Here is an 11,020-nt window from a genome sequence, read left to right as displayed (position 1 = left end):
AAATCACTCAAAACATGCAAATTCACACATAAAAAACACATAAGAGCATATAAGAGAATTTAAAATAAAATAAGAAGATACCTCCCTTGAAGTAGTAGCTAATTGGGTTTGGTTTTACCTATTTAACTTCAAAATTAACAAAAATCATCAAGGCACCAATTTAATTAACAAGTAAATCATAACAAATGGAAATAAACATGAAATCAATCAATTGAAGCACTTAAATGAAGTGTAATCAATGATCAGAGAAGAAAAGCAACTTCTATTTAAGCAATCAAATCTGTTAGGGACCTAATTGCACAAATTAATCAAGTTTTGGGGGTCAAATTATAATTATCACAAAAATATGGGGTCCAAATTAAAGACAAATAAAGTTTAGGGAACTATTTGTAATTAAAACAGAGACCTAATTGAAAGAAATATCAAGTATTTAGGGCTACAGTGCACTATTCAAAAGTATAGGGACTGCTCTGCAAATTTATCATCAGATCACTTAAGAAATTGGGTCATTGGGCCATTTTTATTTCTACCTTGGGCCAAAACTTTTCAAGCCCAGAGAAAAGTCCAAAAAAATATACGGGCCAATCCACTTTTATTTATCAATTAAACCCAACCAAATTAATCAAAACCCAATCCAAAGTGTTGGATTTTAACCTCCTAAACCCAAGTCAAAAACCCAGAAAAAATAAGCCAACAACGTATTAGTCAAACCCAACTAAATAAATCTCTAACCCAAACTACCTATTTCACTAAAATCCAATAAGATAATAAATCCACTAAAAATTATTTAATCCTAATTATGTCCTAAACCAGAACTAATCTACCCAAAAAGATCACTTAAAAATATAAAAAACTTAAAATGGGCAAAATTGGTTCAATTACAAATGTTCTCGGGTCATTGTGAAATTAAGCAAAAGTTGAGGGATCAAAAGTGAAATTTTCTGAAAATTCATCCAAAGCTTAGATGAAGCTTTTTCTTACTTCTGCAACGTTTCTGGCCATAGTTCTTTCTGCAATTTTCTTGCATGGCTGCTCGGTGACGGACCGCTACCGGTTGTCGGTAAATTTTTCGGTCACCAAATTTTATCAAAATACACATCCCAACTCGATTTTTCGCGTAGATTCCATTTCCAGAATTAATTTTTACAAAAAAAAATGAATCAAAAGTGGCGAAACTGCCAAAAGAGTTCGGTTTTTTTATTTTTTTATTTTAACACTATAATTACAAAAAATCGTAAAATTTATACTACAAAACTCCTTGTGATTTTTACAACATAATTATGAATTGAAATCAACGAAAGCAACAACAAATATGACTAAACTAAATCAAAACAGTCCTAAAATAAAAAAAATGATAATAATAATAATAATGAAAATAACAATAATAAAAATAGCAAGAGAAAAACACAAATTAACAACTAAACATGCTTACGATATAATTAAATAATAAAAAAAACTGAAAAGGAAATAAAATGAAGGGAGATACATCAATGAGAGTTATGGTCCCTTGTTAATCCTAGTGGTGCAGACTTGTTGAAGAAAATTGTGCAGGTTGATTTGGAAATTTTGGGAGTAAATGGCCGAGAGAGTTGGGGAGTGGAGAGTGCTTTCTCTTGTGGCTTTGTCTGTTGGGAGTCAAGAAAAAAAACTGAGGTTGGGGAGAAAGAGTGGAGTGTTTTTTTTTTCTTTTTTGCTTGTCTGTCAAGAGCCCGGAAAGAAAAGGCCGAGAGAGTGGTCTTAAAGGCAATCTTAGGAGCCCTTCTTTGCAATTTCTTCTCTTCGATCCGTTGCCTCGTTTTTCTTTCTGTTGCTTCCTTCCTTTCTCTCGTGTGCTTTGGTCAAAAAGGTGATGGCCATCATGAGTCATCATGAAAGCTCATGATGGCTTATGATGACTTCCTTTTTTTCTTTTTTTTACTAAAACAAACCTGCAAATATAAGAAAAATGTACATTAAAATGCAAGAAAATAAATAACTCATTAAATAGAAAAAATTCAAGAAAACGTTAAAATTTGACAAAAATTTGGTATCTACAGCTTGTCCCTCTTTGTCTTGAGTTTCAAAAAAACTCTAAACAAAGACGTTGACACCAAATTGCTTACCTGTCTCTTCTAATTGCACCTGGGTTAAAATAAACAAACCAACATTTGGCTGAAATTATTGAACACAAGATGTCATGAAATTACAAAACACGTGACTGAACTCATGTAGAGTTGCCTACGTATCCCGCCATGGGATTCAGGTCAAACGTAGTTCGAAAATCGGTGAACCACAATGAAACAAGTGCATTGACCATCTGCGATCTTTGCAAAGTCGAAGAAGTCTGAACTCTCAGAACTTCTAAACATGAAATATAAAATGAATGATAAAGCATAACTGTTAATCAAAATAGTCAAGAAAAGCAACTGTCATAACTAGAAAGAGATGCGCGGAGGGATGCGGTTATGCTCCAACAGAAAATTAAATGTGATTGTCAAGAAGGGAGGTAGAAAGGTGCGTGGCGGAAGCTGAGAACTCACCAACAGAAAATTAAATTTGATCATTTAGAAAAAGATGCGCGGAGGGACGCGGTTACGCTTCAACAAGAAATTAAATTTGATTTTGTTCAAGAAAGAGAGTAGAAGGATGCGCAGCGGACGCAGAGATTTCACCAACAGAAGATTAAATTTGATTTTCAAGAAGAGGGATAGAAGGGTGCGCGGCGAACGCTGAACCTCACCAATAGAAAATTAAATTTGATGATGATTTTTTTCTGTCAAGAAGGGAGGTGGAAGGGTGCACGGTAGACGCTGAGACTCACCAACAGGAAATTAAATTTGATTGTCAAGAAGGGGGATAGAGGGGTGCGCGGTGGACGCTGAGACTCACCAACAGGAATTTAAATTTGTCAAGAAGGGAGATAGAAGGGTGCACGGTGGACGCTGAAACTCACCAACAGGAAATTAAATTTGTCAAGAAGGGAGGTAGAAGGGTGCGCGGTGGACGTTGAGACTCACCAACAGGAATTTAAATTTGTCAAGAAGAGGGATAAAAGGGTGCGCGGTGGACGTTGAGACTCGCTAACATGAATTTAAATTTGTTAGGAAGAGGGATAAAAGGGTGTGCGGTGGACGCTGAGACTCACCAACAGGAATTTAAATTTGTCAAGAAGGGGGATAGAAACTTAAATTTGATCTTTAGATCTTAACAGATTGGTGGGATAAAATCCGAACCCAATAAAATAAAACGGTCATTGGGATAAAATCCGAACCTGCCGAGATTGGTGGGGTAAAACCCAAACCCAATGAAAAGGAAAAAATGGTCAGTGAGATAAAACCCGAGCCTGTCGAGTTTGGTGAGATAAAACCCAAACCCGCATTAAAAATTGGTCAGTGGGATAAAACCCAAATCTGCCGTGAAAATTGGTCAGTAGGATACAACCCAAGCCTGCCTTGAAATTGGTTAGTGGGATACAACCCAAGCCTGCCATGAAAAGTGGTCAGTGGGATAAAATCTAAACCTGCCTTGAAATTGGTCTTGAAAAAACTTTTAAAATTGCAATTTTTCAAAATTTTGCCCCAATTTGAATCAATTTTTGAACAACCAATCATTTGCTTTGCATTGTGGCATTGTTGCTCAAGTTGGTGGATTTGCAATCTTTCTTTCTTTTTTTTTTTCAAACTTTAGAAGAAATGAAAGAAACACACTTTTTCTTTTTGAAAAAAATCAAAAGTGACGAATTTTAAAATTTGAAGAATACCAATGACAACTCTCCCTTCAAGAGATTTGAAAGGTACATACATATGTCACTATTCTCTCGATTTTAAAAGACTTTTTTTTTTTCACAAAATCGATTTATTACCAAAATTGGAGCTCACTCCTTTTGATATTTGACTCAGTGTAAATCATGTTTAACGAAGGCCACATTTTTCATGCTTTCTAGAAAACCGAAAGAGTTATCACATAATGCCACCACCATGTGATCCCTTGTGGTCCCTTTGGCCTTGAGAACCATGGAAGCATGATCTTACGATGTCAAAACTACTCCCCAAGAATTGTGCTGCAACTTGTCTTGAATCTTCTCAATTTTACTTCAAGTTTCGGCATTCTGTTTTTTCGTTCATGATTCTCTTGTGCTCCAAAACCTTACCTTGATGACCTTAACTTTTTAGATTTTCACCAAGGTCGCCCCTCTTTTTCTTTTTTTCTTTTCCTTTTTCCCTTTTATTTTTTTATTTTTTTTCCTTTTTTTTAGGGTTTTTCTCTTTTTCTCCTTTTTTTATGTTTTTTCTTATTTTTTCTCTCTCCTTTTTCTTCTTCTTTTTTTTTCAAGGTGCCCTTTTGGGTTTTCACCTAATGAACAAATTTTACCAATAGCCCTTATCAACTCAGAACTGTGTTTTAAGAAATGGTGGCATCAGTGCGACAATCCTTTCCATGCAAAATTGGCGAAAGTGTATTGACATCATTTGTCATTTGATTAAGTGATTTTTATTAGAGATACTATTAAGGCGAAAGTCGGGACTTTATGATTTTTATGATGGGGTGGGGTGTAGAAGAAATGTTAAGGGTTGAAAGCAAATCTTCAAAGAGGTTTCAAAAACCCTAAGACCGTGTTCTATCAACATTTGCCCCAGTATGAGAGTATTAAAACTGAAAAAACTGCTCCAGTTTGGCTTTTGACTCTTCTTCTTCTTCTTTTTTTCTTCTTTTTTTTTTCAAACAAATAGGAGACAAAAATTTGCCCTAGTGTGGGGTTTGCGATCTTTAGAGGGGCTATCAAATGAAGGGTTAAATTATTCTGGAGGCTCAAAGGAGAAAACTATGGGTAAAATGTTCAAAGAGAAAAGAAGAAATCCCGCCTTTAATCCACCCTAAATGGTATCTCAAAAAGAAAAATCACATAATCAGATAAAGAATTTCTTACACATATTTGAATTGATTGTCAGAGGAGAAACCTGTCCATCTAGTTCTGTGAGAATGGGCATTCCTCTGGATAGCACTCTTGAACAATAAATTGTCCTTGCCAAGTTGGAGCAAACTTTCCTTTAACTTCCTCTTGAATCGGAAGAATTCGCTTTAAAACCTTATCCCTTACTTCAAATAGGCGAGATTTTTCTTTCTTGTCATAACCAACGAACCATCCTTTGTTGATAGCATTGTCCATGACAGGTAACATTCAACCTCTTTTCCATTGGAGACAGTAACTCATTGTACTCTTTGATCTATTTGGTCTCTTCTACCTGAGCCTTCGTCAAAATGCGCAAGGATGGGATCTCAATTTTGGTTGGTATTACCATTTCCATTCGAAGCATAAGAGGGTAAGGTGTTGCCCCAACTTAGAAATGTAATCTTCGAGTGAAATGCTCGTAAAATTCAATAGCAAAAATTTGCAAAATTGAAGCAAAAACTCTTTTTCTTTTCCCACTCCTCCTTTTTTTTCTCTTCTTTTTTTCTTTTCCATTCCCCTTTTTTCTTTTCTCTTCTTTTTTTCTTTTTCTTTTTTACTTTTTTTCTTCCCCCTTTTTCTTTTTTTTTTCTTTTTGAATTTGGCTGTCAAAGCATGTACTCCTTTTGAACAAATAGCTGATCCTCTACTTTGCAAAGTAGTATTATTGCCCCTTTTTATTCATGATTGCTCTCCAAATTTGCAAGATTTTCACTTGCGTCTTTTCCTCGATCTTAACCATAAACACCTGCACAAGAGGGGGATTTTCAAAACAATTGAATTTTTCAAAATTCTTTTTCTTTTCTTGTGTTTTTTTTCTTTCTTCTTTTTTTTTTGAGCGATGATATAACAATTAAGATTCATGCAAAGTGTTGACCTATCAAGATTTGAAAAATATATACTTGATCTTGGACATATCCTACAAATGTATTATAAAATTTTGCCTCAATTTGAACTTATTCGGTGAAATCTCACAGATATATTACAAAAAATTTGCCCCAGTTTGGGCTTATTTTAATTGTAAAATAATCACATACAATGTGAAAAGAAACTACATTTTTCAAATGAAGAATTTAAATATCATATCCAAACTCATATAGAAGATTCCATGATAAATCCCTCAAAATAAGACCAAATTGCAAAAAATCTCTTCCTTGTTTTGGGATCGGTGTTGAGGGAAAAGGATCACTTTTCTTATTAGCTCATATTTTAAGACCAATCAAATGGGTATTATTCATGATTTTGAGGTGGTTCAAGGAGATGGTATGTCAGGATCTGTCTTATTTTTGTGCCCAAATTTTGTCTAACCCATTCAATATCACATCTTGGTGAAAACGAATAGTTTATAACTCTTATTTCTTGAGAAAACTCAGTCAACATATAAGCTGTATAGGCTTGTAATATATGGGTAGAAACGATAACAAAACATATGAAAATAGGTTATGGCCTTAACTTTTTAGATTTTCACCAAGATGAGTCGCCAAGTTGTCGCGCCCCATTTTTCGCAACGGGAATATAAAGTGTTTATAAAAGATGTAATTTTATTTAAAAATAAGTAAAAAGGACCTAGAATGGGACTTTAAAAAATGCGACAGTTTGGGTCCAAAATTTAGTATAAAAGGGTTTTTAAGAAAAAGAGGAGTCGCCACTTGGTATTGAGTTTTGGTGTACCAAGTCATCCAAAAGTATATTTTGACAAAAATAAAATGAAACCCTTTTCGACAACTCCAGGTCTTTGAAAAATAAAAGAAAATGAGTTCGGGACTCACGGTTGAAGAAAGGGAAGGCAAAAGTTCGATTAACTCAAACCTAAGGCACCCTTTCAATCTAGTCTAAGCTAGTTGCGAGGTTTAGTCAAAATTTTCCTAATCTAACCCTTAATTTTATCACATTTGGATGTTTCCTACATGGATGCAGATCTAAATTTATAAAATATCGAAAGGGACAAAATACCCATTCAAGAGTTTAATTGATACCAATCGCATTGATTGCGAAGGCCAAAATAATTCCTTGAAGGGGTCACGAGCATGCATGAATGAAATTCAAAAGAAAAGAAAAGAAGATTAAATTATATATTTAGATATAAGTGGCCAAAGAATAGGAATGCAACATAATGGGTACGAGAGACAAAAACTCGTGGCATAATTTTCTTATACAGGGATCAATGGGATATTTAAACTAAAGAGTTATAATCACCCATTTCCCATGTTTGAAGAATAATTCTCCTAACATGAACAAGCAAATGAACTAACTTATTCCACAATTTCTTAGATGAGATGTAATTCTGAATGATATGATTAACACATATAGAGGATAGGGGAATAATAGATAATAGGGAATATCATGCAAATGAGAAAAGATCCTAAAAAATAAAATATGCATGAAAATGTAATGAATATCACACAAAAATGAATCTAATGCATGAACAATCTAAGGATCTAGCGTTGGACTAACCCATTTCTAAAAGTCTTTATTAGTATTGGACTAGCAAGTAAACGAAAGGAGAAGCCACGACTAGCAATGGACTAGTATGGTGACGTCATGCATTTATTATAATCAAATAAATCATATAAAACATAATAAAATCAAATAAACACATAAATCACATATAGCACATAGCACATAAGCATGATATCTAGATGCAAATGCCTTAAGAAAAACAAGGAAACATGTAAACACACAAGCATGCAAATACATAAGCGAATAAAAGCAAATAGAGACTTAACTATTACATTCGGGGGCCCTAACTACAATCTAAAGGGGGTAAGAAATGAAATAAAATAATAACCTAACTATTACAATTTGGTATTTAATTGCCTCCCAAATAATCATCAAAATTAAATTAAATACATGAAACTTAAAACGGATAAAACCAAACAACTAAAAGAAAATCACTCAAAACATGCAAATTCACACATAAAAAACACATAAGAGCACATAAGAGAATTTAAAATAAAATAAGAAGATACCTCCCTTGAAGTAGTAGCTAATTGGGTTTGGTTTTACCTATTTAACTTCAAAGTTAACAAAAATCATCAAGGCACCAATTTAATTAACAAGTAAATCATAACAAATGGAAATAAACATGAAATCAATCAATTGAAGCACTTAAATGAAGTGTAATCAATGATCAGAGAAGAAAAGCAACTTCTATTTAAGCAATCAAATCTGTTAGGGACCTAATTGCACAAATTAATCAAGTTTTGGGGGTCAAATTATAATTATCACAAAAATATGAGGTCCAAATTAAAGACAAATAAAGTTTAGGGAACTATTTGTAATTAAAACAGAGACCTAATTGAAAGAAATATCAAGTATTTAGGGCTACAGTGCAACTATTCAAAAGTATAGGGACTGCTCTGCAAATTTATCATCAGATCACTTAAGAAATTGGGCCACTGGGCCATTTTTATTTCTACCTTGGGCCAAAACTTTTCAAGCCCAGAGAAAAGTCCAAAAAAATATACGGGCCAATCCACTTTTATTTATCAATTAAACCCAACCAAATTAATCAAAACCCAATCCAAAGTGTTGGATTTTAACCTCCTAAACCCAAGTCAAAAACCTTGAAAAATAAGCCAACAACGTATTAGTCAAACCCAACTAAATAAATCTCTAACCCAAACTACCTATTTCACTAAAATCCAATAAGATAATAAATCCACTAAAAATTATTTAATCCTAATTATGTCCTAAACCAGAACTAATCTACCCAAAAAGATCACTTAAAAATATAAAAAACTTAAAATGGGCAAAATTGGTTCAATTGCAAAAGTTCTTGGGTCATTGTGAAATTAAGCAAAAGTTGAGGGATCAAAAGTGAAATTTTCAGAAAATTCATCCAAAGCTTAGATGAAGCTTTTTCTTACTTTTGCAACGTTTCTGGCCACAGTTCTTTCTGCAATTTTCTTACATGGCTGCTCGGTGACGGATCGCTACTGGTTGTCGGTAAATTTTTCGGTCACCAAATTTTATTAAAATACACATCCCAACTTGATTTTTCGTGTAGATTCCATTTCCGGAATTAGTTTTTACAAAAAAAATGAATCAAAAGTGACGAAATTGCCAAAACAGTTCGGTTTTTTTTAATTTTTTTATTTTAACACTATAATCACAAAAAATCGTAAAATTTATACTACAAAACTCCTTGTGATTTTTACAACATAATTATGAATTGAAATCAATGAAAGCAACAACAAATATGACTAAACTAAATCAAAACAGTCCTAAAATAAAAAAATGACAATAATAATAATAATGATAATAACAATAATAAAAATAGCAAGAGAAAAACACAAATTAACAACTAAACATGCTTACGATATAATTAAATAAGAAAAAAAAACTGAAAAGGAAATAAAATGAAAGGAGATACCTTAATGAGAGTTATGGTTCCTTGTTAATCCTAGTGGTGCAGACTTGTTGAAGAAAATTGTGCAGGTTGATTTGGAAATTTTGGGAGTAAATGGCCGAGAGAGTTGGGGAGTGGAGAGTGCTTCCTCTTGTGGCTTTGTCTGTTGGGAGTCAAGAAAAAAAACCGAGGCTGGGGAGAAAGAGTGGTGTTTTTTTTTTCTTTTTTGCTTGTCTGTCGAGAGCCCGGAAAGAAAAGGCCGAGAGAGAGGTCTTAAAGGCAATCTTAGGAGCCCTTCTTTGCAATTTCTTCTCTTGGATCCGTTGCCTCTTTTTTCTTTCCGTTGCTTCCTTCCTTTCTCTCGTGTGCTTTGGTCAAAAAGGTAATGGCCATCATGAGTCATCATGAAGGCTCATGATGGCCTTCATGATGACTTATGATGACTTCCTTTTTTCTTTTTTCTTTTTTTACTAAAACAAACCTGCAAATATAAGAAAAATGCACATTAAAATGTAAGAAAATAAATAACTCATTAAATAGAAAAAATTCAAGAAAACGTTAAAATTTGACAAAAATTTGGTGTCTACAATGTAAAGAAATATTTTCAAAGTAATTTTTACTCATCCTTACCTATTTTAAAAAATATAAATAGGCACCAAGAGGTATGTAAAAGTATCATCAAAATAAGAGTTGATCAAAATAAGAGTTCAAGCGCATATGATGCAACTTCCTCATTTATTGTGAGAATAAGAATATTCTATCTTTCTAATCTTGAAAATATAAAGAACACTGGATGGATACCCAATTTATTTTCTTTTGTAATGTCAATATGAATAGATATAACATTTAAATGTAAAGATGGCAAATAACATAATTGTAGACACCAAATTTTTGTCCTTTTTTTTATATTTTCTTGAATTTTTTAAAAAAACTATGTAAAGAAATAGGAGATGAAATCAAGTAAGAAAATCAAATAACTATGTAAATCAAGTAAGAAAAAGGAGATGAATCACATTCAAGTAGTTACTTTCCTTCAAAAGCATATTAACAAGTACACACAAGAGAATCATGTAAAGAAATATTTTCAAAGTAATTTTTACTCATCCTTACCTATTTTAAAAAATATAAATAGGCACCAAGAGGTATGTAAAAGTATCATCAAAATAAGAGTTGATCAAAATAAGAGTTCAAGCACATATGATGCAACTTCCTCATTTATTATGAGAATAAGAATATTCCATCTTTCTAATCATGAAAATATAAAGAACACTGGATGGATACCCAATTTATTTTCTTTTGTAATGTCAATATGAATAGATATAACATTTAAGTGTAAAGATAGCAATTAACATCATTGTAGACACCAAATTTTTGTCTTTTTTTATATTTTCTTGAATTTTTGTCTATTTAGGGGTTATTTATTTATATGCATTTGAATGTCTATTTTTCTTGTTTTGTAGGATTTTTTGTCTAAAAAAAGAAAAAGAAAAAGAAGAAAATTTTTAACAAACTTTTATCAAACCCGTACACCCTAATCATTTTTCTTTCACCAAATACACTATTATCCAGTTTAACGCTCAATCTCCCATTCCTCTTTTTTCTTTCATATTGGTACAAAATTCATCATTACCAACCAAACACACCCACTCTACCAATTTCTTTCTCTCTCTCTCTCTCTCTCAGCCATCTCTCCCGTTTTCTCAAAAATTTTATCACAACAAAACTCACCAACTTCAACTCCC

The 11,020-nt window shown here is 32.8% G+C and overlaps 1 long non-coding RNA gene across 1 annotated transcript; it reads right to left on the bottom strand.

Annotated features, from left to right (window-relative positions):
* Positions 1–4,861: 4,861 nt before the first annotated feature.
* Positions 4,862–9,614, bottom strand: LOC140037014 (uncharacterized). Its single transcript, XR_011840800.1, has 2 exons — positions 9,303–9,614; positions 4,862–5,675 (listed from the first exon to the last, which is right to left on the bottom strand). It is a non-coding gene; the product is annotated as an uncharacterized lncRNA (long non-coding RNA).
* Between the last annotated feature and the right edge of the window lie 1,406 nt (positions 9,615–11,020).

Source organism: Coffea arabica, chromosome 2e (assembly GCF_036785885.1).
Source record: "Coffea arabica cultivar ET-39 chromosome 2e, Coffea Arabica ET-39 HiFi, whole genome shotgun sequence".
Classification (NCBI taxonomy): Eukaryota; Viridiplantae; Streptophyta; class Magnoliopsida; order Gentianales; family Rubiaceae; genus Coffea; species Coffea arabica.
Note: the sequence above shows the minus strand (reverse complement) of the source record. Positions and strands in the feature narration are given on the sequence as shown.